Here is a 23,374-nt window from a genome sequence, read left to right on the forward strand (position 1 = left end):
TTTAATAAAATCATGAGGATGTTAGGTTCAAAATTCAGATACAGTATTATTATTAAAATTTTTGATAAAGCTCATAAATAAGTAAAAATTATCTAGATTACTTATTATGAAATTTAAATGTTGGTTCTTTTTTCGAGTTTCTATACAATTTCTGAAATGTAAATAAATGATTTTTGAATTTAGATTCCAGATCAATATTTCTATATAAGCCAAAAATTGAAATTTGTTTCAGAGCCCTCAATCATTAATCTAGTATTTTATATTTGATGTCTTGCGTTTTAATCTGCATTCATTATTTTTTTTTTTGAATTTTTAATTTGAAGTAAAAAAAAAAATTTAGAATGATGAATCTTATTTGGAGTTTTCTATTCTATTCTATTTTGTTGATTTATAGAGGATTTTACCCAACTTGGTATTTGGAGTTTTCAATTCTGGGTCGGCATATTGAAGTTTTAAATTCTGCGAAAGAATTAAGTTTAAGAACTTCTTATCTGAATATGAAACAAAAACTCAGGATGATTTCTAAAGCTATGATCATTTAGAGTCTGAGCACTTCATTTTGGTGATAAGTACATTCTTAAGATTTGGATATGCAAAATTTGACAGCTTTGTGTTGGTAATGAAAAGGATTACCTTGCCAATTTTATAGATGTATAAGTTTAAGTGTTTTTTTAAATTTACGATAAAAAAGTACATCGTAAAAATATTTTTGCACAATCACCTCGAAAATCTTTAACTGTCGACTGAAAAACTCATGAACTGTAAATTTTTTCTGAATTTTTTTTTTGGCCCAAATAGATAAGAAATATAAGAGAAGTGCTCACGTCTTTCGATAAAACGAATAAGTTTTAAAATATACGCGTCTGTAACTGCCCGGATTCTAAGTAATCATAGCTTTAAAGTGTGTTTTTTTCTTAATTGGGAAATAATTATTTAAATGCATATGGGTTTAAAAAATTATGAATAAAATGTTAAATGTCATGCAAAACCAAATTTGTATAACAATTTCAGTATTTTCTAATGATGATGCGAACTGATAATCAAGAATCCTAAACTAGATACATACTGCGAAATATGAAAATAGAAATACAATTTTGATTTTAATAATAGGGAATCAGAACCCTTAAATGAATTCTATCTATAAGAATTTATTATTCAGGAATGAATTTCTATCATCAAATGAGACAATTTTATAAATTTGTAGCAGAATTCTGAACCTGGGATTAGTTTTCGAGGTTTTGTTATAAGTTCTGAGTAAAGATTGTTTATCTTGAATAACCTTACTCAATCATCAAAATTTGATTAAGAATTTAAAAATTTGAGTGTAGAGTAGAACACCTGGTTTGCTTTTCCTGAACCTTCATGGGGGGGTTTAAAAATTTAGCTTTACAACTGCTACTTCGAATCATTTTTCGAGCTTTTCATAGATTATTTAAAAAAATATAATCGATTCAAGAAAGATGACTTAAAACAATAAAGAAAAAAGTGAACATATTAAATTTTTGAGCGCGTTTTTAGCCGTAAAAAATTTTAAGCTCTGAATATTTTGTCGCCGCCTTTTGAGATATTGGCCCAGTTAAACTATGCATTTTTTATCAAATATACTGATTTAAGGTTTTTCAAGAAGAATATTTTTTCATTTTGAATATGATCTCTATTAGGGTAAAAATTGACCCAAAAACAAAACGCACTTTCAATATTCTCGTTACCCACTTCGTTACATTCCTGAGAAGGTACATTCTAGAAAAAAAATTGCTTCAACGCATACCGACAAACACCACCCGCTTCGAAAATTTCCCTACATACCTTCCACGAAATCTATCTTAGGAAGAAGGATGCAAGAATCCACGGCACCATTTCTGGAAAGAACCGGGCAAAGGACAACAAGTACCAACGTACGTACTAAAACATGAATGAAGCCCACCACCCCCACTTGCCTCCGACGCACAGAGAGCATCGCGATTTTTTTCCTGCTGCTACTATTTCCTCCCACGAAATCTCTTTCGTATCCGCAGAAATGCAGCATCCTTGATTTGGTTTTTTTTTTTTTGTTTTTCCGCTCTACGTGTTTGTATACATACAAAAATTACAGCTTGAAGCTGGAGCGCCGACGACGAGTGAGGGAAAACAGATAAAATTTAATTGTATAAATGGCGGCACAATTTTCCGCGAGACTGCTGTAGTACACTATTCCCATTTTCCCAGGAAAATGAACGCTGAGATTGATTTGTTGTGCTGGGACTTACTCTTTGATTTCCGGATTTCTGATTCCTTGTAAGCGTTGACGTTTTACTCCCGACGGTAGGCAATCATCAGCAGCCAATTTTTCTCTCTGCTGTTTGATACGCTTTCCTCGTTGATTTCCCGTTTTTCATGCGGGGTTTTAAAAATTCACTTTTGTTTTGTCTCACTCACAGCACACTATTTAATCGAGAAGAGCTTTATAATAAAATCACTGCTCTTATCACTTATCAGGAACTTTAATCCATGCTGTTCAGCTTTTTTGACACATCTGTTGGATTTTGGGATGAAAATAAACAAAGGAAACTGACATTAGTCACTGTGTCGTCGCATCGGGGAAAAAATCAGATTAGATTTGTGTTCTGCCCTGCTAGTCTGGGTGTGAAAAATTGATTGATTGGACATCAACGTCGTGGTCGTCTCGTAGACGAATCTCTTTTTTTCCGAAGAAGATCAGATTTAAAGCACTCCGTGAAGCAAACGAAGAAGACTCACACACATCAAAGACGGATGAAAGCGATTGTTAAGTTCAAGAGAGAGAAAATCCGCGACGGGCAATAAGGGAATCCTGACACTGTTTGTTCACTGTTCTGGTGAAAGTCTTTCTCCGGAGGGGTTTTTCCCGGGAAAAAGTAGCGTCCAAATTTCGTCACTGCCGTCTCCTGACTGACTGAAGGCTGTCAGAAGCAGACCGCACACTTTTACCCTCAACAAAATCCACAGAAATCCCAAAAAAAGGTCCTGTCACGCAAACACACGACGGACGACGAGAACGCCATCGACGACGGACGAATGTGCCGTGACGAATTTTATGACACAGAGAGCCGAGGGTGGAGGGTGGATCAGATCCTTATTTGCGAGCGCAAGCGAGGGTGGTGGCGCAATGGGAGAAGGAAAGTGTTCACCAAAAATTTCCAACCCAACCACCTCCTAATGCATAAACTTTCCGAGGATCTACGCGCACGCACACTCTCTCAAACGGGAAGACCCGTGACGTGCTCACTCGGTGGAAGTCGGTGTGAAATTTCTTGTGAAGAAGTGGTGATGACAGTTTCGTGACAGATTGAGATCAAAGAGAAATCTCCGCCGGCTACGCGCCGACTGACAGCTCCAATAAGAGTTGTGTCAACACTCAACAGCATCCACCGACAACAACATCATCTCTCAGCATACCTACTCTCGAACTCACTTACTTGGAGTGATGCTCTCGTAAATTTTCCAGTAACACGGGGAAACTCACCAACACATCTGTAGCAACCGAATAGTAAATACTCCGGATGTTGGCAAATATTTTTGATTATAGTCCAAGAGGGTAGAGTTGGTAAACCGGTCGCGTATTTTAACATGCGAGTAAACGGAATGGATGGAATTTGTTTTGGAGAGAAAGTGTTGACGCGTGTCCTTTCTCGGCGGCGTCCGCGGTGAGACTTGCGAAGCGTTGGTAAATTCAAAGCATGTAAGTAGCCTACAATAAGTTCGGGTGAGTTCCACTCGTGGCACTCAGATTCATAAATTTTATGCGGTGGTTGTGGGTGGCTTTTTTCAGAAGACCGGTTCTGGGATAGAGTGGCTAGTGCTACAGATTAAGTTTTTCCTTAGATTTTCAGCAATCGACGAGTCCGCAAAACAAATAGTTGCTGATACATAGGGGAGAATGAGGAGACTCAATCCCTGGGATGAATGGAATCCTCAGTTATAACTCGAAACCTGAATATCTTAAAAATATCAAAATGTGCCAAATGGAGCAAAACAACTGTGCTGTTATAAGCTTAAATGATTTAACAAACTCATTATTTGAGTTATTGAACTAAAACTTGGTTAAAAAGTTGAACAAAATGTGACTAGAAGAATTTTTTCATCTCTTTCAAATATTTCCAACATATCAAAGCATTATTGTGCGTTTAGATAAAAATTTTATAAACGTCGTTGGTGAACTGGCATCATGGCTGACTTCCGACCAATACATATTGAGTCGTTTTATTTAAGCGTGCGCCAAGGAATTTTCTGTTTTCAAATTCACATAAAATCAACGTTGCCACAAATTCATTTCAATCGTTTGTGTATCTCCCCGCATAAATCAGTCAGGGTGGCCACAACTTTTTCATTTTGAAATTCCCGGTTTTTTCCCGGTTTTCCGGGACAAAAATTCAAGGTTTTCCAGACTTTGATTGTCCATTTGCGTCGGCATATAGCAAAATTTTCAACTTATTTCATTGATTGGCTTGTTTCATAACACACCAATTATTAAAAATTTCGACGAAATCGATTCAATTTTAAACTTTTCATCACATTTATATAAATGATAGAAAAAACACAAAATCATTATAGGGTTTTAAATCATGTTTACCAATTTTTTGATGTGTTACAGATATCCATTGTGTTGTTAAAGCTCACAAAATCCACGTCTCTAGAATTTAAAATTGTTCTGAAGGCGTTCAATCATGTAACTCTCTTCTCGCAGTAAATTCAGTATAAATGTTTTTCCATACGTTTTACAGTCAGTAATAAATGCATCTTCAAGTGTAATATAAATTTTTGCTAAACATTTATCACACTGATTCACAGAGGATTGTTAGTAATTGCCCATGTTTCAAAACACGAGGCAATTATGAACACTTGTTTCTAGGCATTGTTTGATTATCTAAACTTATCTTAAATGTTTAAAATATCATTAACCGTCAAAATCTTGGAAATAAACCGTTGTACATAACTTTATCAGTTTCTAAAATCTGTGAACATGAGATTGTATGGACAAGATTCCTTATTCCTTTTAATTATGAACAGATATAAGACCAAAAAGGAATGATCTTTGTTCATGATTTAGTTGACCCTATCATTTTCCGAAGAACTTGTCTTCTGTTTAAAAAAATATATTCTTTAGAATTCAGTACAAATTTATTATATATTGAAAAAGTCAATATTTGCAAAAAAATTCATTCAATTTTTGAATAGTTATTAAAATTGTATTTTATGTAACTCAGTGCTTAAAAGTTAACTTTAAGACACTGAAAAAATTATCAAAAAGTGATAATTTCTGCTTGCAAAAGTACATTCCACGACCTACTTTATCAAAAAATTTCAGTCATTTGGCATCGTCATTGACATGTGGTTATTTGTAAGATGCACTTCTTGTAAGTCAATTAATTAATTTTCAAAGGATTTTCCAAATTTTCATAAAATTATGAATACCACTCATAGCAAAACTCCATTTTTTTTAGCACCTAACGTAATTATCCAACTTGGCAATCTCCGTTGGATACGTTTACGAACCGTGCTAAAAAAAATAAACTTTTTGCAACTTGTTGCAATGAATAACTAATTAGAAACCATTCACCAAACATTGTTTTTGAACCTTGAATTCTGACTCCAAAAGTTAAAAAAATATATGGGCAACAAGCTTCAAGGTCTCTATTGAATAGATTTTAAGATTATTCAACAGCATATAAAAATTTGAGAAAGAGACATAATTTAAAACATTAATTCAATTCAGTTTCATCTATTGTTTTTTTTTAAATTTTAAACTAAGGAATTACAGTTTCGAAATGAATAGAGAAAAATATTGCTAAAGGAATTCAAAATTCATATCTTATCAACATTGATATCTTATTATAATAAAATCAAACGTATCAAAATCAATAAAAGTATTGGTCATTTACTTTTCATATCAAAGCGTAGTTAAATCAAATTTTTAAATTAAAATTGATTGATACGCAAATTAAACTATCTATACTATTTTAAAAACTGAATTCAACACTTATGGATTTTGAGTTCAAGATAACAATATTTTGATACATTGAAATTGAAAATTTTGAAAGAAATTAAAAAAGGAACAATGTAATTTTTTGTAGTAGCGATAAAAGGTAAAAAAAATTCTAAATCCTCTACTGCATACGACTCCATATTTGGTTTCGAACTTTTTTTTAAATATTTTCAGCATGATTCAGTATTGGCAAACATTGCAAACTATATTTATGAATAAAAAAACCCGATTTCGTACATTATTTTAACAATTAAAAGTATTGAAAACAGATCTATTTTGGCAATAAAAATATTTCCATAAAAAAAAGTTTTTATTACGTTTTTATTTTTCATTCAGTAGAGGATTAGCTTTATTATGCAGAAAAATGTGGATTTGATTTCAGTGAAAAAAGTAACAGTTATTTGTTCAACAGGGGGCCAAAAAAGGTGTCAATAACAATAAGAGACTCAACAGTGTACATAAAATTTTCAGAAACTATGAGCTGTGTTATAAAATGCAGATTACAATAAAAACATGATATGTGCATGTTTTCAAATCTTTAAAGCCGTTGTTTCACAAATTGATTGTGCCGTCCTGAATTCGAATCATTTGTCAGATTCTGTCAAACCTAGTTCTGGTGATATTGGGTTTTGAAATTAAAAAACTACTAAGTTTTGAGTAAAATACATCATTGATAACTAATAAACCGACAACCCTATATAAAAAACACAAAAACAGATTTCGAATCCATTTATTATCTTACATATGATAGAGGATTAAGAAATTAGCTAGCTATTCTAGATTCAAAGAAACAATGCTTGAAAATAAACCTCAAGTTTAAAAAAGTAATAGAAAAAAAATGTAACTATTTGTAGCATGATTGAATAACATTTATGAGCTTTCGATATTAAAGATTTAAATTTAAGCAAAAGTAAAAAAAAAAATTAAGTCTTTAACAAGGTTGCAATTGTTAAAGACTTCCATTTTTTTTTACTTTTGCTTTAAAAAAAAAAATTTGATTTTGATGATTTTGATTAAAAATCTACCAAAATATCACTAAATTCTCATGTCACTAGACTGTGAAAAATAAACTTGAAGGAAGTCTCAAAAGTTTCAACTATTCCTGGTCTTCGTAAAAGTTGATCATTGATTCGAAACCTACAATTGATTCTTATCTTTCCCGAATATTTTTTTTATCATTTCGACGTGTTGCAAAAATAATCAATTTCCTTAAAGAAGTATTAACCGTATCTTTCCGAAATGATTTTTTATCCATATTAGCAAAGGCACATTTAGCCAAAACACAATGTGAAACGTTACTATTAAGGTAATCAGAACGAAATAATACTTAAGATTCAGCGTATCATATTTGATTATGCGAGTCATTCTTGCCCGTAAGAGTATATTTCACGCGAACACAAACGATTGCTTGCGAAAACAGCAACAGCAACAAAAAAAAAACCATCTCCACCCCGGCTGGGAGGATGGTTTGTACAAAATATTTCGATCCCGACCGATTTTACTCCAACCGTTTGGGCGCTCATTCAAGCAGTGCCATACACTATGCAAATCGTGTTTACAGCGACAAAATTTCATCGAATATCATCGCATTTGTACAAATGTTGTGTAGTCTGTGGCCCGCTTTATACAAGCAGTGCCATAAGCGGGCCACAGACTACACAACATTTGTACAAATTCGATGAAATTTTATCGCTGTAAACACGATTTGCATAGTGTATGGCACTGCTTGAATGAGCGCCCAAATATTTATATGCTGTTATACGCTGTTCGTTCGAAAGATAATTATTAGGTGATAAACCTGAAATTGCAAAAAAGCGCTTTATACCTCGCAAATTATTGGGAATCGAGATGCGTTCATCTAGGCAGGGCCGGTCTGCAGTTTTCTAAGTAGAAGATGGATTCTGCTTAACGCAGTCAAATTTAAATTCAAATTAATATAAACTCAAATTTGTTTTGAGATGATTCAATTCTCCCTAAAGATATTATTTAGAGCTTCGATTCAAAGTTTTATTGATAAAAATCATATATTTATTCTATTTAACCTGTTATTTTAGGATAGGGGCATTTCACAAACATGATGGAGGAATAAAGAAATCCACTTTCTAATCGTTATGAAACCATCATAAAACCTTTAATTTGTTCTTCTTCTGAAGGTCATTTGAATAAGAAACAAAAACCATCTAAGATTTTGTTTTTAGCTTCTTTACGTATAATTTTTTAAAGTACATATTACATCAAAAGGAATCAAAATCTTGTAAGAATTTTTATTTTTTTGAGTTGGTAAATTCATATAATTCTTTCTTGCCTTAAGTTCAAAGCGCATCACCCTCATAATTCATTGATTAGATATGTTGTCTTGTCAGCCATTTCGTCAAACGGACGTAAGCGCATTTAACCCGATATGCCCATTTAGGAACACTTACACCTAACTTAATAGGGAAGACATCGATGGTTAAAATCTTTGAATTTGTTCAATAGTCTTTTAAGACGACAATGTTTGATGATTAAATTTGATTTTTTTTAAAGATGCCTTCTATTGCTTAAAAAATTTGTTCAATGCTCAAATAAAATACGCTGGGCCTATCATACTTTTGAGCAATTCAAAGATTTCAACGATCGTTGAAAATAAATCAATTTTCAAAAGTGATTTATATTTCGCGCTTCTATTTGATAATTGCGAACTCAATTTAATAAATCTATGATTTTTGTTTTACTTTAAAAAGTGCTGTATTGTTAATGTCAAACAATTCATCGAGAAATAAGGGGGCGCGAATTTTTGTACGAGAATATGAACATAAACGTAGCAAGCTCTGGTTGAGCGCGGTAGGAAAGATTTTGTAAGAGCAAGTTCACTGGTGTTGGGAAAAAGTGATAGAAATTTTGACATTTTGAAAATTGTACCATGCAAAAATGTTTTCAAGATCTTGGGGCGTTGGTTTTTTTTTACAACACTGTTTCTATTTCAGCCGTATGTGATAGAAATATTGCTATTTTTGCATCACAGCATGCGAAAATACAACACGTGTTGTAAAAAAACTTGTAGGCCACAGATCTTGGAAATGTTTTTGCCTGGGAAAATTTTCGAAATGTGCCGTAAGTGTCGAATAGTGTCCCAACACCAGTGAACTTGCTCTAATATTGGAAATTAAGACAGTTTGTTTAAAAGTTAATGTTAACAGGTCCGTCGCCGAACATTGTTTACGTTTTTACTGTACATTTTAGGTTTTCTGACTTTTACAGTAAGTAGGCGAAGAATGCGCGGTGAAGTGGTGAAGGGCTCGTTATCTTTGTTTACAAATATAAGAAAAAAATTTCGATCGTATTCCGTAAAAGATTATGTCATCTTTTTGCGCAGTTAAAGGCTTCCTAAATAAGCGGTCAGTAACGAAACACGGTGGAAAAATTGTGTACCTGAGGTTTCCGAAAAACAGGGAACAATTCAAGGCGTGGACAGTTTTCTGTGGCCATACGGAAGGATGTATACCAAAGTCCAATCAAGGGATCTGTTCGGAGCACTTCGAGCCAAATTGTTTTTGTTTCTTTCAATTTGGGCAGAATGTTTTAGATCCAAAACTGGCAACACTTCTCGTCCCAAAAGGTGCATTTAGTTCTCCAGATATACGTTTGGTTTTCACTATTGAAATGATTCATTGAATTTCAGCTGTGCCAAATCATCGCGCACCGCAGCCTCTGCAATCTACACCAGTTCATGCAGTTTTAGAGGATGGTTCCCTCAACGGTAAGTGATTTCCGGTAGGTTTCCGTAATTATAACGATTTTTTTTTATTTTAGCTGGTTCGCGCATCAGAGTCTCTACGAAATGAGACTGTTTTTGTAGATTCAAAGGACGATTCTCTCAATGGTAAGCGAATCAGCTCTTCCAACTGCTTACAAAGCTGATCGCAGATTCTGCTTCTCACTCCAGTGGATCTTGGTTACAATTGTCTGGTATGTGATTTAAGTAATTTCAGTGAATGCTTTTTGAAAAACTTTTGTTTTCTTTAATGTGTTTCTGGATTGGTTCTGGTACCAGATAATGCACCAGAGTCTTCGTCGAGATCAATTGCTGAGCTTGAAATCCTGTTGAGGGAAGTTTTCGGCTTCTGGAGGCACAGATCACCGAGCTGAGAAAGGCAAACGGTTGGTTTAATGTCAATCCACAAAACGGAAACCAAAGGGTTGAGAAGACGGCTTCTGGCTTTCGAAAAAAGTGTCAATCAACACATTTGAATGAAAATTAATTTATTGAAAAACTTCGAACGGTTTTCACTGGTATCCTGACTGAAACCCAGTTGGATGTGATTCTTAGACGAAAGCATAAACCGCAATGGACTTCCGAGGAGATTTCGACCGCATTTACATATCAAAAACTCAGTTCCAAATAATTAAGATATATTGTTTGAATAAAACCAATCGTTTCACTCACCGACAGCAAAAAAGAGTGAAGGGGTGTATTCCCGTCAAAGTTTTCAAAATTTTCCTGTATAAATTGTTCATAATAACCCTACCTTCAAAAACTACAAAACTAAATTTGGATATGAACCAGTGGTTCTTTAGCATGATTGGAAAAAAATGTAGTGTTTTCAGATCACTATTAAACGGCAAACCCAGGCGGGGTTACAGAAATGGGATGTGAGCTTCAACGAGTGCAACGGATGAAGAATTTTTAAACTTTTAGTTCCAACTTATTCTTTATTAATTCACGAAAATCTAATTATAATCTAGAACAACTTGTGAGCACCATAGCACATAATCTATTTTCTTTTGATGTTCTCTTCGTTTGATCTTCGTTTGATCTTCCTCTTGACACTGTTTCGTAATAGCTCTTTACCCCGTATGGATTGGTATTCTGCTTCAATTTGACGATTTCACTTCTGGTCAGCATTCCTCAGTTCAAACTTCCGATGGGACTTGATCAGAAGGCTAATTTAGGTGAATCCGAGGTTCTGGTCAACAGACTTCTCCCAGTCGGTTTGAGTTTATTCCACCTTTTTAAGTTAACCTGTTCATCTACTTACCGACAGCGAAAAAGAGTGCCGGCCTGTATTCCGGATATACCAGTTTACCGGTTTAACGGTTTACCTTGCGTTATAGGTTTTCGCCATTTTTTTTGTTAACGATCGACACCAGTCGAAAGTTACCAGAAGAAAATTATACAACGAGATCTCAGCTGATGGAAAAATTATTTGTAAACAAACGTAACGTATCTATGATAGCCATTTCGAAAACCAACATGGCTGATTCGGAAATCTTAATGATCAGTACACCTACTTTATACCCCCTTGCATTTTCCCTAGGCCGTCAATCGCATGCTTGAAGTCTCCTTGGAAACTCGCGATGCGCCGTTATTATTTTCAACGTCGCGACGTATGCAACGTGGTGCTAGTAAGCAAAGCTGCTATGATTATTAGCGCTCATATTTTAGATTTTTTCTACATCTATATATATAAAAATGAATGTTTGTCTGTCTGTCTGTTCCCTATAGACTCGGAAACTACTGAACCGATCATCGTCAAAATTGGCATCTGAGGGTTTTTGATGCCGGGGATGGTTTCTGTAATAGTCAAAACTCCATCCGACTTAAGGGAAGGGGGGCTTCCATACAAAATTTGTAGTTTTTCGAAACAAATTAAAGTCATGACATCCATTTTCTTGAGATTTTTTTTTCCTTTGGGCGGTTTGTTTTTCGTCTCTATGGTCGAGGCGTCGCGAGCCAAAGGAAAGTAGCCCAGGCATAGCATACTGATCAGTAGGAATATTTTGGCGCGTATTTCTCAACCAAGCATATTTTCTTCGAGGGGTTTGTTTTTCGTCTCCATGGGCGAACAAACGTCGTCGCAAGAGGATAGTAACCAAAGCACACTATTTATTGATTGCTGGAAAATTTAACAATAAGGCGCCTGTTTCTCAAACACGTGGGGGCGATATGCAACCTAGATGTGTTTTTTTCTTGCTTATTTGATTTGTACACAGCACGTGGTAATAAATGACGCCTAGATGTGACACGGATTGATATTTTATCAATCGAATCAAAACCAATTGAAAGATTTGCAAAAATACTTCAATATTTAGTTCGTGTTAATGTAGGCAGCATTCGACTTTTCATTCAAGGAACATCAGAACATGTTCAAACGTTCAACTTTTTCTGTTAAAAAAAATTAAAAATTATGTTTTCTTCTAGAAATTGTTACTTCGGCCCAAATACACAGCTGAAACGAATCTAGAAATGAAAATGGGAGCTTTTTATTTTAAATAATTCTGAAAAAACCATCGTACTTTTTGCTTACATACCAATTTAAGTACGTACTTAACATGAAAAGTGTTTTTGTGTTACATGGCTGCATAAAAGAGACTTTTGATCCGCTTCGTTTTTGAAAAGCGAGACTTTAGTTAGAACTGATATTCAACTGGACGCAAAATTTTTAAAAGAAATTTTTAGTTTACCCTTAAAGTGTTAAAAACAATATTCCCTTCTGTCAACTTACACGGTGGGGCAAGGGCAAACGTCGAACTTTTAAGAAATTCATTTTCAAAATGATTCAATATGTTGGAAAGACCAGAAGGGGTATTCCGAATGTTGAAAGTGCAGCGGATATTGAACAGCATTCGTTTAACCTTCCCATGCCGTTCGGGTCAATATGACCCGAAGCGCACATTTAAAATCTCTTTATCATCATTCCAATATACTGAAGAACTAGGAATTTTGACAGACCAAGTATGTTCTATGAAAATAATGATCAAATTAACGTCAAAAAAATGAAATTTGAGTTTTGAAAATCGGTTCATTGGGAAATGAAATACAGCTAAGCAAAGCAAAAATTGGATAACGTTTTTTTGAAGTTAGATTTTTTTCTACCGGAAGATCTGAGATAGCGGTCAAAACTTTCATTGGACCCCAACATATCTATACACTGTCGGATTGATGGATTCTTAACGATTTCAAACATCAATGAAACACTTAAATACAGAAAAGCTGTTAAAAGTTATGAGCATTTTAAAAATAAAATTGATTTTTCGGACTTTTTACTTTCTGAACCAGTTTCTGATAACTTGGTAATACATATCGACTTTATTTTAAAATTTTGAGTAATAAGAACAAATTACCTACACAATGAATATAATATCATCAAAATCGATTAACATTTACAGCCAGGAGAACGAAATCAAAATACAACTCAAATTTCCCCGAAACGGATATTTTGCGAACGGCATGGGAAGGTTAAAGTGGAGTAACCAACATAAATTTATATTGCAGGAATACTGCAGATCGATCAGTGAAACTTGATAGAACAAAAAACAGGAATTCGTATTAAATCCATTTTAAAGCCATTACTCTGACGCATCTGTAAATAAGCTTTGCATTGACACTTGCCCCAATATACGAGACAAATGTAAACTTAGAAATTTGTTTTTGCCAACATTTTTGAATATTTGACTTTCAAAGAGAAAATAAAAAAAAACGCTGAGAACTTATTTAGTGATGCAACTGGTATTTTTTTTAAATATTTATATGTTTACTGTAGTAAATTTATTTAAAAAAAAAAGAAATTTGCACTGTATTTAAAACATAACTAATTTAAAATATTTTTCATTACCATGATAAGTGCTGTTTGGGTATCGAGCCGGTTAAATTTGCCTACCTTCTTCAAGCAGTGGGGGACAAAATTGAAAAAGATGGGAGAGCTCCCATGTAAATTTAAGATAAAGAGCTTTTCAAAGAAGGGACCAAATTTTAAAAAGTTTTTTTGGGTACAGAGTACAAATTTCAGATCTTGAAAAAAGAGTTTAGAGATCAAGTTTCAATAAATAATATATACCATCTTTGAATTGCAATTCAGAACTGCAGCTGCAGCTCTCATTTCAAAGTTGTTGGTTCTGAAGTATGATGAGGTTTGATTTAAAAAAATGCTCTCTAAAATCTACATTTGAATAAATTTTTACAAATTACATTTATTTCCGGAAGGTGTAGCAAAGCACAACGGGTCAGCTAGTGCATAATATTTCATTAGTCGATCGAGAAGATTGAAAGATGTTCCAACTTCAAAAAGCAGTACACATTTCGAAAATTTTTAGGTTATTTTCATAATCATAACTATACTTGCACTGTTCGTGAAATATTTAACCACTTCTAACCTCAACTTCCAACAACGGTCACAGGTGCATTAAGCAGTCCCAGGTATTCAAAACTCACGAAGACTGGATATTTTTAGACTATTAGGTAGAGAACTAATATCGCATCTCCATCTAATTTATTTTTATATTCGAAAGAAAATGTTGTGACGAAAAACATGAAATTGATGCATACATATTCTTGAAGTACAATTAATTTTTTTCATGAATCCAAGATAAATTTGATTTCTTCAAAGAAAAAATGGAACAGTATCAAAATAATTTGTAATCATAGATAAAATCTTTTCACAACTGATGAATAGTAAACCGAGTCACATTTGTCAAAATACTTTTTCTTTCGCACCAGCTCGTTGTATAGAGGATAGCTTTCAATTCTTCGAAGCAAACGGTCATGAGATCGAATCCCGTCCACGGCATACGTAATACACTATCTGTGGGTTGGTGGTTACAGCATTTGTAAGATGCAAGCCATCATATCCTCGAAAGATGTACGCTTAAAGTTAAGAAAAAAGAAGTCTTTTCGAGGAAACATCAAGTTTCGTTGAGATCTTGTTTATGTTTGTGACCATTTAAAAAAAAAAATAAATAAACAAAATTTGAAGAGAAAGATATATAATAAAAAGGCAACTAGCATATACGAATGATTTGTGAAACTTTTTATTTATAAGTATCGAGACTGATGCTAAAAGTCAACTTCAATCCACTATTAAAGCGTGAATATTTCATTTGTATATTATGAATAACTACTTTTTGTACTAATTGGTTCATTTGTGATCCTCTGCGTAATCGCGAAACCATTATGAGGCAAAAAGTAGAATTGCATTGATGAATTTCCAAAAATGACCTTATTCAATTATCACAACTGACAACTCATTGAATAGTTTAAACCAAGTATCGAGGTTCACTGTTTTCGTTCACTAATTTAAATTTTTCATTTTAGACAAACGTTCAAGTTTGAATTAAGTGCCTAACTCTGAAAAGTCATTTTTGGAAATGCATCGTTGTCACAGAAATAGCAGCTAGGAAAACAAGTCGGCTTAAAGAACATTTAAAAAAAGCTTTACTTTACGATAATTTAGTAACCATAATACTTTTGTCTTCATAACAGATGGTTTGGTTGATTCCCGACTTAGCACGACGCGTTTCAACTTTGTATGGAAATATGTATGGGAAAAGAAATTTTTGCATATAAATTCATCCTGAAAATTCAAATAAGCTAGAAACGAAGTTTGTCTTTAATTATTAGATTTGATTCTTAAGCTTCATTTTTGCTATCATGAAAAAAGCTAAGTAACTCATGAAAAAAGTTATAACTATTTCAAAATAAAAAATCTGAATTTATTGAAAAGTGTTAAAAAATGGCAGTCTTTGCAGTCTAGGGTTTCCAATAATTTCATGAAATATTTTTGCAAAGGTTATGCGAATGCTGTTCGAGGTTTGTCAGGAACTTCTGTAGACAACCATATTTTTAGATTTTTTTTCACGAATTTCCAGCTCTACCTTACATTCTGTAAATATCCGTAAATTCATTTCAACAGGTGGAAAGCTGAATTTCGAAGGAAATAATGGAATAAGTTTCATTAAGGGGGGGGTAGGGTCTAACGGGTATAAAAAAACACCATTTTCACGATTTTTTTCTAGAGCTATCGTTCAAACAAATGTATTCAAATTTTTTGCATTATACAAAGCATTGTTAAAAGAACATTTAGTAATTTTTTCGTAGAAAAATATTGAAAAATGAGCCGGTGACGGAGCACTTTCGAGGATGCCTTTTAGAAAACAGGATTTGCGGTGGACACTGTATCTCAGCACAGAATCATCTGAAGTCAAAAAATCAGAGCAAAATATTTTTAATAGATGTTTTTCTGGACCCCAACGTTTTTATTTAACTTAAAAATATTTTTATGAAATTTTTGTGGCTGTTTGAAGTAAAAACTACAATTTTTCACTTAAAAATCCGCCATTTTTCACCTCTAAAATCTCCCCAAAGTATAAAAAATCAAAAAAGAAAAACGTTGGGGTCTGGTATTTCATATGTAGAAAATATGTTCCAAATTTGAAAAGAATCGGATAAGTAGTTTTCAAATGACGATGTCCACGGACTTTAAAAATGTGCTTTCGAGAAAAACGCGTTTGAAGTTTTTGCTCTTGCTTTCTTGCAGTATTAGATAGGGGGAGATAAAGGCCTATAACTTCTACAGTTTTGCTTCAATTGACTTGAAAATTTGACACAACATTCTTGAAATGTTTTACAATAAGAAAATAAAAAAATAAAAAAATCGATTTTTTGAAAGTGTTAGACCCTACCCCCCCCCCCCCCCTTAACCTTTGAAACTGTAATAGAATTATAACCTATGAACAGAAATAATTCTTTGCAAATCATTTTTGAATATTTGTCCATAGGAAAAAGGGTGAGTTTTCCCACCCCACCATCACTCATTTTCCGAGGGCTTCTAAGGAACTCAAACTGTGAGTTCATAAATTTCGAACCGCTTTGATTGAGAGAGTGAGTGGTTTTGATGAACGACAAAAAATGAGAATGACAGCAAAAGAGAAAGCATTGCGGGAGAAATTGTCCCCGTCGTAAGAAATCTTCTCTCGTCTGTTGTTGTTGTCGTTCGTTCAAAGACAACTGGACTGTTTATGTATGTTGAACACTGCACAGCTCCCCGAAACGCCATATATCCGAGCAAGATTTAAGAAGGAGATCATATTTATGGATTTCCCATTAAGCGTACAAACCGAGACTTGCCGTGGGGTTTAGGAACTCGCTTTCTTTTTTTCTTGAAGCATTGATGCTACTGGACTTGAGAGTAATTTAAAGACGTTTTTAAATTATTCAAACAGAAATTTGCAACAGTTATTTGGAAAACGAATATTTTGTTAACAACATTTGAATCAAAATATTGAAAATAAGCATAAACTCGTCAATTTATTCTTAAATATTTCAAAATATATATTATGCTTTTTTCTAGTGATTAGAAAATGTATTTTTCTCATACTGATTCATTAAGTATTCTCTCCGGAATCCGATTTAAGAACCCCTTCCCTCATTACCGCATCAAACAAACCAACCGATGCATATTTTGCCATCAACAGCAGTGTCGTTTGTTGCCGCCATTCACATATGGGAGGTTTTTCACCCACCTTTCTTTCAACACCCACCCTGGCATCTTCGTAGCTAAATTTACTCACTCACTCCCACCCGAGCGACAACAACGAAAACGACGCCCCTCTTCTTTCGCCTACGTTATCCTGACGTTAGTTATCCTTTCACGGGGGAATTTCAACCCACACGATACGTCGTATGTACCTTCGGTGTGAAAGTAAGAGTTTTGCAATTGAAACGCACATGTGTTTTTCCCGAGTTTTGATCTTCAATTATTGGGATAAGGGCGAGTTGCATTTAACTTTCATTCCAGATGAGTCCCAGGTCAAAAAACATTTGATTGAAAAAGACCATTTCCAATTGAAGTTAATTTGAGTTTTGGAAATCATCCGATTTTTGATAAATTAAAAATCTAAAAACAAAGTCTAAATTTTGAAAAACTAAACTCCAATCAAAAAATTGTAAGAATTTCATAAAATGAGATTTGAATTTAAATCCTCGACATCGTCAACATTGTAGGCATTGTCAATTTTTTTGACATTCCCCCTTATTCTGCGCCGCGCGTGAGGTGACGATAGTCGAATCACCCGATTCCAGTAGTCGCTTTAGGTGAGAAACGTCTTTTAGAATGAACTTTTTGAGTTCTTATCCTAATCTAGTAGTCACCGTGAGGTACAAATCGTATGCTCTGTCACATCGGCTTCGAGAATAAAGTGACAAGACACACGTGACTCCGACTCGATTCGACTATCGTCACCTCACGCGCGTCGCAGAATAAGGAGGATTGTCAAAATATGCAAAGGTGTGAAGAATGTCAAAATTTTCATGTCTGTCACTTATGCCAAATTGGCGAAATTGTCAAAAATGACAAAATTTTCAAAATTGAAAAAATATGTCAAAATTGTCAAAACTGTCAAATTGACCAAACTGTCAAAAATGTAAAAATTGTCACAATTGTCAAAGTTGTGAAATTTTCAAATTGGCAAAATTGTCAAAATTGTAAAAATGTCAAAACTGTACAACTAATCAAAATTGTCAAAATTGTCAAAATTGTCAAAATTAACAAAATGGTCAAAATTGCCAAAAATAATTTAAAAATTTGTCAAAATTGTCAAAATGGTCAAAATTGTCAAAACGGTCAAGATTGATAACAATGTCAAAATTGTCAACATTGCTTAAATTGTCGAAATTATCAAAATTGTCAAAATTGTCCAAATTGTCAAAAAGGTCAAAACTGTCAAAATTGAAAAATTCAAAAAAAATGTTAAAATTGTCAAATTGTCACAATTGTCAAATTTGTTAAATTTTTATAAATTGTCAAAATCGATAAAATTTTCATAATTGTCAAAAATGCAAAATTGACAAAAGTGTAAAAATTTTAAAAATTCTCAAATTATCAAAAGAGTCAAAACTGAAAAAATTGTCAAAATTGTCAAAATTATCAAATTGTCGATGATGTCGAAATTATCAAAATTGTCAAATGTCAAAATTGTCAAAATTGTCAAAATTGTCAAAATTGTCAAAATTGTCAAAATTGAAAAAATTGTCAAAATTGACAAAATTGTCAAAATTGACAAAATTATCAAAATTGTCAAAATTGTCAAATTGTCCAAGTGTCAAAAATGTCGAAATTGTCGAAATTGTCAAAATTGTCGAAATTGGCAAAATATTCAAAATTGTCCAAATTGTCAAAATTGTCAAAAATTGTCAAAATTGTCCAAATTGTCAAAATTGTCAACATAGTTTAAATTTTCAAAATTGTTTAAATTGTCAAAATTGTCACAGTTTTCAAAATTGTGAAAACATTTGAATTTTATGAAAATTGTCCAAATTGACAAAATTTTCAAAATTTTCAAAATTGTCAAAATTTTCCAAAATTGTCAAAACTGACAAATTGTCAAATCTGTCAAAATTGTCAAAACTTTTAATTTGTCAAAACTGTCAAAATTATCAAAATGAAAAAATTGTCAAAATAATCAAAATGGTCAAAATCGTCAAATTTATCAAAATTTTCTCAAATGACAAAATTGCTTAAACTGTCAATATTGTCAAAATTGTCAAAATTGCCAAAACTAACAAAATTTTCAAAATTGGCAAAATGGTCAAAATTGTCAAAATTGTAAAAATTGTCAAAATTAACAAAATATTCAAAATTGTGAAATTGTCAAAATTGTCAAAATTGTCAAATTTGCAAAAGTTATCAAAGTTGTCAAAATTGTCAACAATGTTAAAATTTTCAAAATGGTTTAAATTGTCAAAATTGTCACAATTTTCAAAATTGTGTAAACATTTAAATTTTATAAAAGTTGTCAAAATTGTCAAAATTGTCAAAATTATCAAAATTGTCAAAATTGTCAATATTGTCAAAATTGTAAAAATTTTCAAATGTGTCAAAATTGTCAAAATTGTTAAAATTGTCAAAATTGACAAAATTGACAAAATTGTCAAAATTGTCAAAATTGTCAAAATTGTCAAAATTGTCAAAATTGTCAAAATTGTCAAAATTGTCAAAATTGTCAAAATTGTCAAAATTGTCAAAATTGTCTGAATTGTCAAAATTGTCAAAATGGTCAAAATTGTCAAAATTGTCAAAATTGTCAAAATTTTCAAAATTGTCAAAATATTCAGAATTGTCAACATTGATAAAATTGTCAAAATTGTCAAAATTGTCAAAATTGTCAAAATTGTCAAAATTGTCAAAATTGTCAAAATTGTCAAAATTGTCAAAATTGCCAAAAATTGTCAAATTGTCAAAATTGTCAAAATTGTCAAAATTGTCAAAACTGTCAAAATTGACAAAATTATCAAAATTGTCAAAATTGTCAAAATTGTCAAGATTGCCAAAATTGTCAAAATTGTTAAAATTGTCAAAATTGTCAAAATTGTCAAAATTGTCAAAATTGTCAAAATTGTCAAAATTGTCAAAATTGTCACAATTGTCAAAATTGTCAAAATTTTCCAAATTTTTGAAACTGTAAAAATTGTTAAAATTATTTAAACTATCAAATTGTCAAAATTGTCAAAATTGTTAAAACTTTCGAGATTGTCAAAATTATCGAAATTGTCAAAAATTTTCCAAAATGTCAAAGCTGTCAACATTTTTTAAACTAGTTAAAATTGTCAAAATGGTCAAATTGTTAAAACTTTCAAAATGTCAAAATGGTCAAACTTGTTAAAATTTTCAAAATTGTCAAAATTGTCAAAATTTTCAAAATTGACAAAATTGTCAAAATTGAGAAAATTGTCCAAATTGGCAAAATTGTAAAACTTGTCATCACTGTCATCACTGTCAAAATATTCATATTTGTCAAAATTGTAAAAATTTTCATTAGTATCAAAATTGTCAAAATTGTCTCAGTTGTCAAAATTGTCAAAATTTTCAAAATTGTCAAAATTCACAAATTTGATACCATTGTAAAAATTGCCATAACTATCAAAATTGTTAAAACTTTCAAATTTGTCAAAACTATCGAAATTGTCAAAAATGTCAAAATGGTCAAAATTTGCAAAATTGTCAAAATTATCAGAATTTTCTTTAATGTCAAAATAGTCAAAATTGCTTAAATTGTTCAAATTGTCAAAATTGTTAAAATTGTCATAATTTTTAAAACTGTAAAAATTGTTAAAATTGTTTCAACTATCAAATTGTCAAAATTGTATAAATTTTTAAAATTTTTGTTCAATTATTGATAAATTTTGAAATTTGCAAAAAAGGGTAGATTTTCTCGAAAATTGTTTCAAATTGAATGTCAAATGTTCTGTCTTGGTTTAATACCTGATTATTTGAGACATCATTGATACAAACAAAACTGATTGAAAACTCCATTTTTTTCCTGAAATTTCAAAAGTTTAAGTTCAATTTAAAAAACCAAATTTTGGTGCCTTGAGAAACAAAAAAAGACATTTTCTCATAATATTTCGAAGCTTTCCCTTTTCCCTTCCTTGGCGATTTACAATGTTCGGCTTAATTTGACACCATCATTTCTCTGAGGAAAATTAATAATACATTAGGCATAACTTCGTCGTCGAGGTCTTATCTTTATAGTGTCGAAAGGCGCCATCGGCATGCTTCTTGGTGTATTTTTTTTGCCTTCTTCCTCCCTCGGTTCGTTCCATCGTCCTCGTCGCTGCCAAAAACGGGGTAAATCGCGTCGTGGTGCCGCGCCATATCCTCGCGATTTGCTGTTTTAAATGACGGTGTCCTGGCCCCTGGCCCTGGTGGCGGCACAGATAACAACAACTCTCCTCAACCCCTTTCCTGACTCAGTACCTACTACTTTCTCTATCCCCACTCAAGCCCGGAAAACCGCACGGTCCATTTGTGACGTGCCACGGCTGAGGCCACGGCTGAGGCCACGTTTCGCGCGAGGCAGCGCCGCGAAATAAATTGTTAAGTGGGGTGGAAATTGGAAATTAAATAATTTAACAGGCCCCAACACGTACCTACAATCCAGCTACATTGCTGCCAAAGATTTGAGGCGTCGTCACCACACAAAAATATACACCCACGCGATCCGACGACAAATACTAACCAAGTTTGGATCGCAACTCAACGACTTTGAAGCGCGGTAATTTTTAAGACTTCGGAAACGAGAAAAGTTATCGCGAGCAAGTATCTTTCTACACTGGGTTTCTGCAGGGAACAAACTTCAAGGTTCAAGATAGTTTCAGCAAAAAAAAATCTTTTACAGGATATCTAATCATTATTATTTGATTATTTAACTATGAGCACATCAGCACAATTTGTGCTTTGCAAACTTTTATTGAAATCATATTTCTAGGATTTGTGAGTCGGCTTTACGACAAATTAAACTTATAAAGTAGAAATTAATATGTGGAAGGAATTTTAAGATTTGATACATTACACATGATATCACATCTAGCATTTTCTGGTTTGAAGCATCGAATAGATGATAAAAACGTGATAGGGCTTTTGTACTATGGACGGCTTTAAACTACCTACATGGATGGTTTTCCAGTGGACTAGACGATGATTACGCTGAAACAGAGATCTTCGTTTCTATGCTTAATATGCGAATAAGGTCCAAAAGAAGAAATCGTATGAACTCTACGGTATCCTGTATAAGAAATCGTTTCAAAGAACGTCTGATTGTGGATCGAAAGCCCACATCCGGTCGGAAAAGCACTCAACTCATCCAAAACGTTCACCAACGCGTGGTTCCCAAGGATCTCAGAACTCTTTCAATTGGACTCTTTGTCCTGAATTATTTCGATCAACCAAAGCTATCGAACGCATTTTTGAGGCAAGTCTCCAATTCAAGGGATTTTTTCTTCGATTAAAGTCATCTTGTTGTGAACGATTATTAGCTCGGAGCTATGCAAGATCGTCTGACCGGAGCCACGGATTTTTTTCCTTGTAGTGGAAAGCCCACTGCGACCAGTAGTTGATCTATTGTGGTATTTACCCCGCGTTACAGTATGCTATCAGACTCATCTACACTATTGATTGAAGTTACAGTTGATTGCTGATTGAGAATCTTGTTCCAATCGGGTATGTAGTTTGATGTGCTTCGCATGAAGCTAGTTATAGCTCTATGTGGTTTATCTATAGGTGGGAACAACCAAAAATTTTAGTACTAGTTCGTTGTATCCATACAGTTATTATGAACGATTGTGACGTAACGCGACGCCATCACGGAGTCAAGTATAAGAGGTCCAAATGTAACCATAGAAACATATTAGGAGGTATGTTTGGGATGCAAATAATGTTGTTTATTATCATAGTACATGGAAAATAACAGGTAGGCTATTGCGCTTAACCTCACTTGAAAGCTCCGTGTATGTACACAGCATACTTGCATACCAACAAAAATAGTTATGAAAATTGGGCAGTTTTATATAGAATGGCAATCAAAATTATTTATTTCTCCGTCAATAGCCATTCGATTCCTTTGAAAAGGGCCTTAGATTAAATATTGATTCTTCAGGCTCATCGGAAACTATTTTTTTTGCTTTGGATTTTCGGATCTGAACCATAAATTATGAGCATTCAAAAGAAATTTTGATCACCGTCCCTCTTTTTTGAGAGCAAACAATTAAATATTTTCTTCTGTCTATGTTGAAAATTTGATAAAGATGTACAATACTTCATATTTCTGTGATAAAAAATCAAT

The 23,374-nt window shown here is 33.0% G+C and overlaps 1 protein-coding gene across 6 annotated transcripts in view; it reads right to left on the reverse strand.

Moving 5' to 3' along the window:
• Nucleotides 1-23,374, reverse strand: part of LOC129750741 (homeobox protein PKNOX2-like) — a 227,925-nt gene that overhangs the window by 184,478 nt on the left and 20,073 nt on the right. For 2 of the 6 annotated variants that reach the window (XM_055745760.1, XM_055745763.1), the window contains exon 2: nucleotides 2,247-2,512. The gene's annotated coding sequence lies outside the window, so the exon portion shown is untranslated. Of the gene's footprint in view, nucleotides 1-2,246; nucleotides 3,415-3,434; nucleotides 3,651-23,374 lie in introns of those variants that run through there. The other 4 variants (XM_055745764.1, XM_055745762.1, XM_055745765.1 and 1 more) reach the window with 4 other exon arrangements.

The sequence above is a fragment of the Uranotaenia lowii genome, chromosome 3 (assembly GCF_029784155.1).
Source record: "Uranotaenia lowii strain MFRU-FL chromosome 3, ASM2978415v1, whole genome shotgun sequence".
Taxonomy (NCBI): Eukaryota; Metazoa; Arthropoda; class Insecta; order Diptera; family Culicidae; genus Uranotaenia; species Uranotaenia lowii.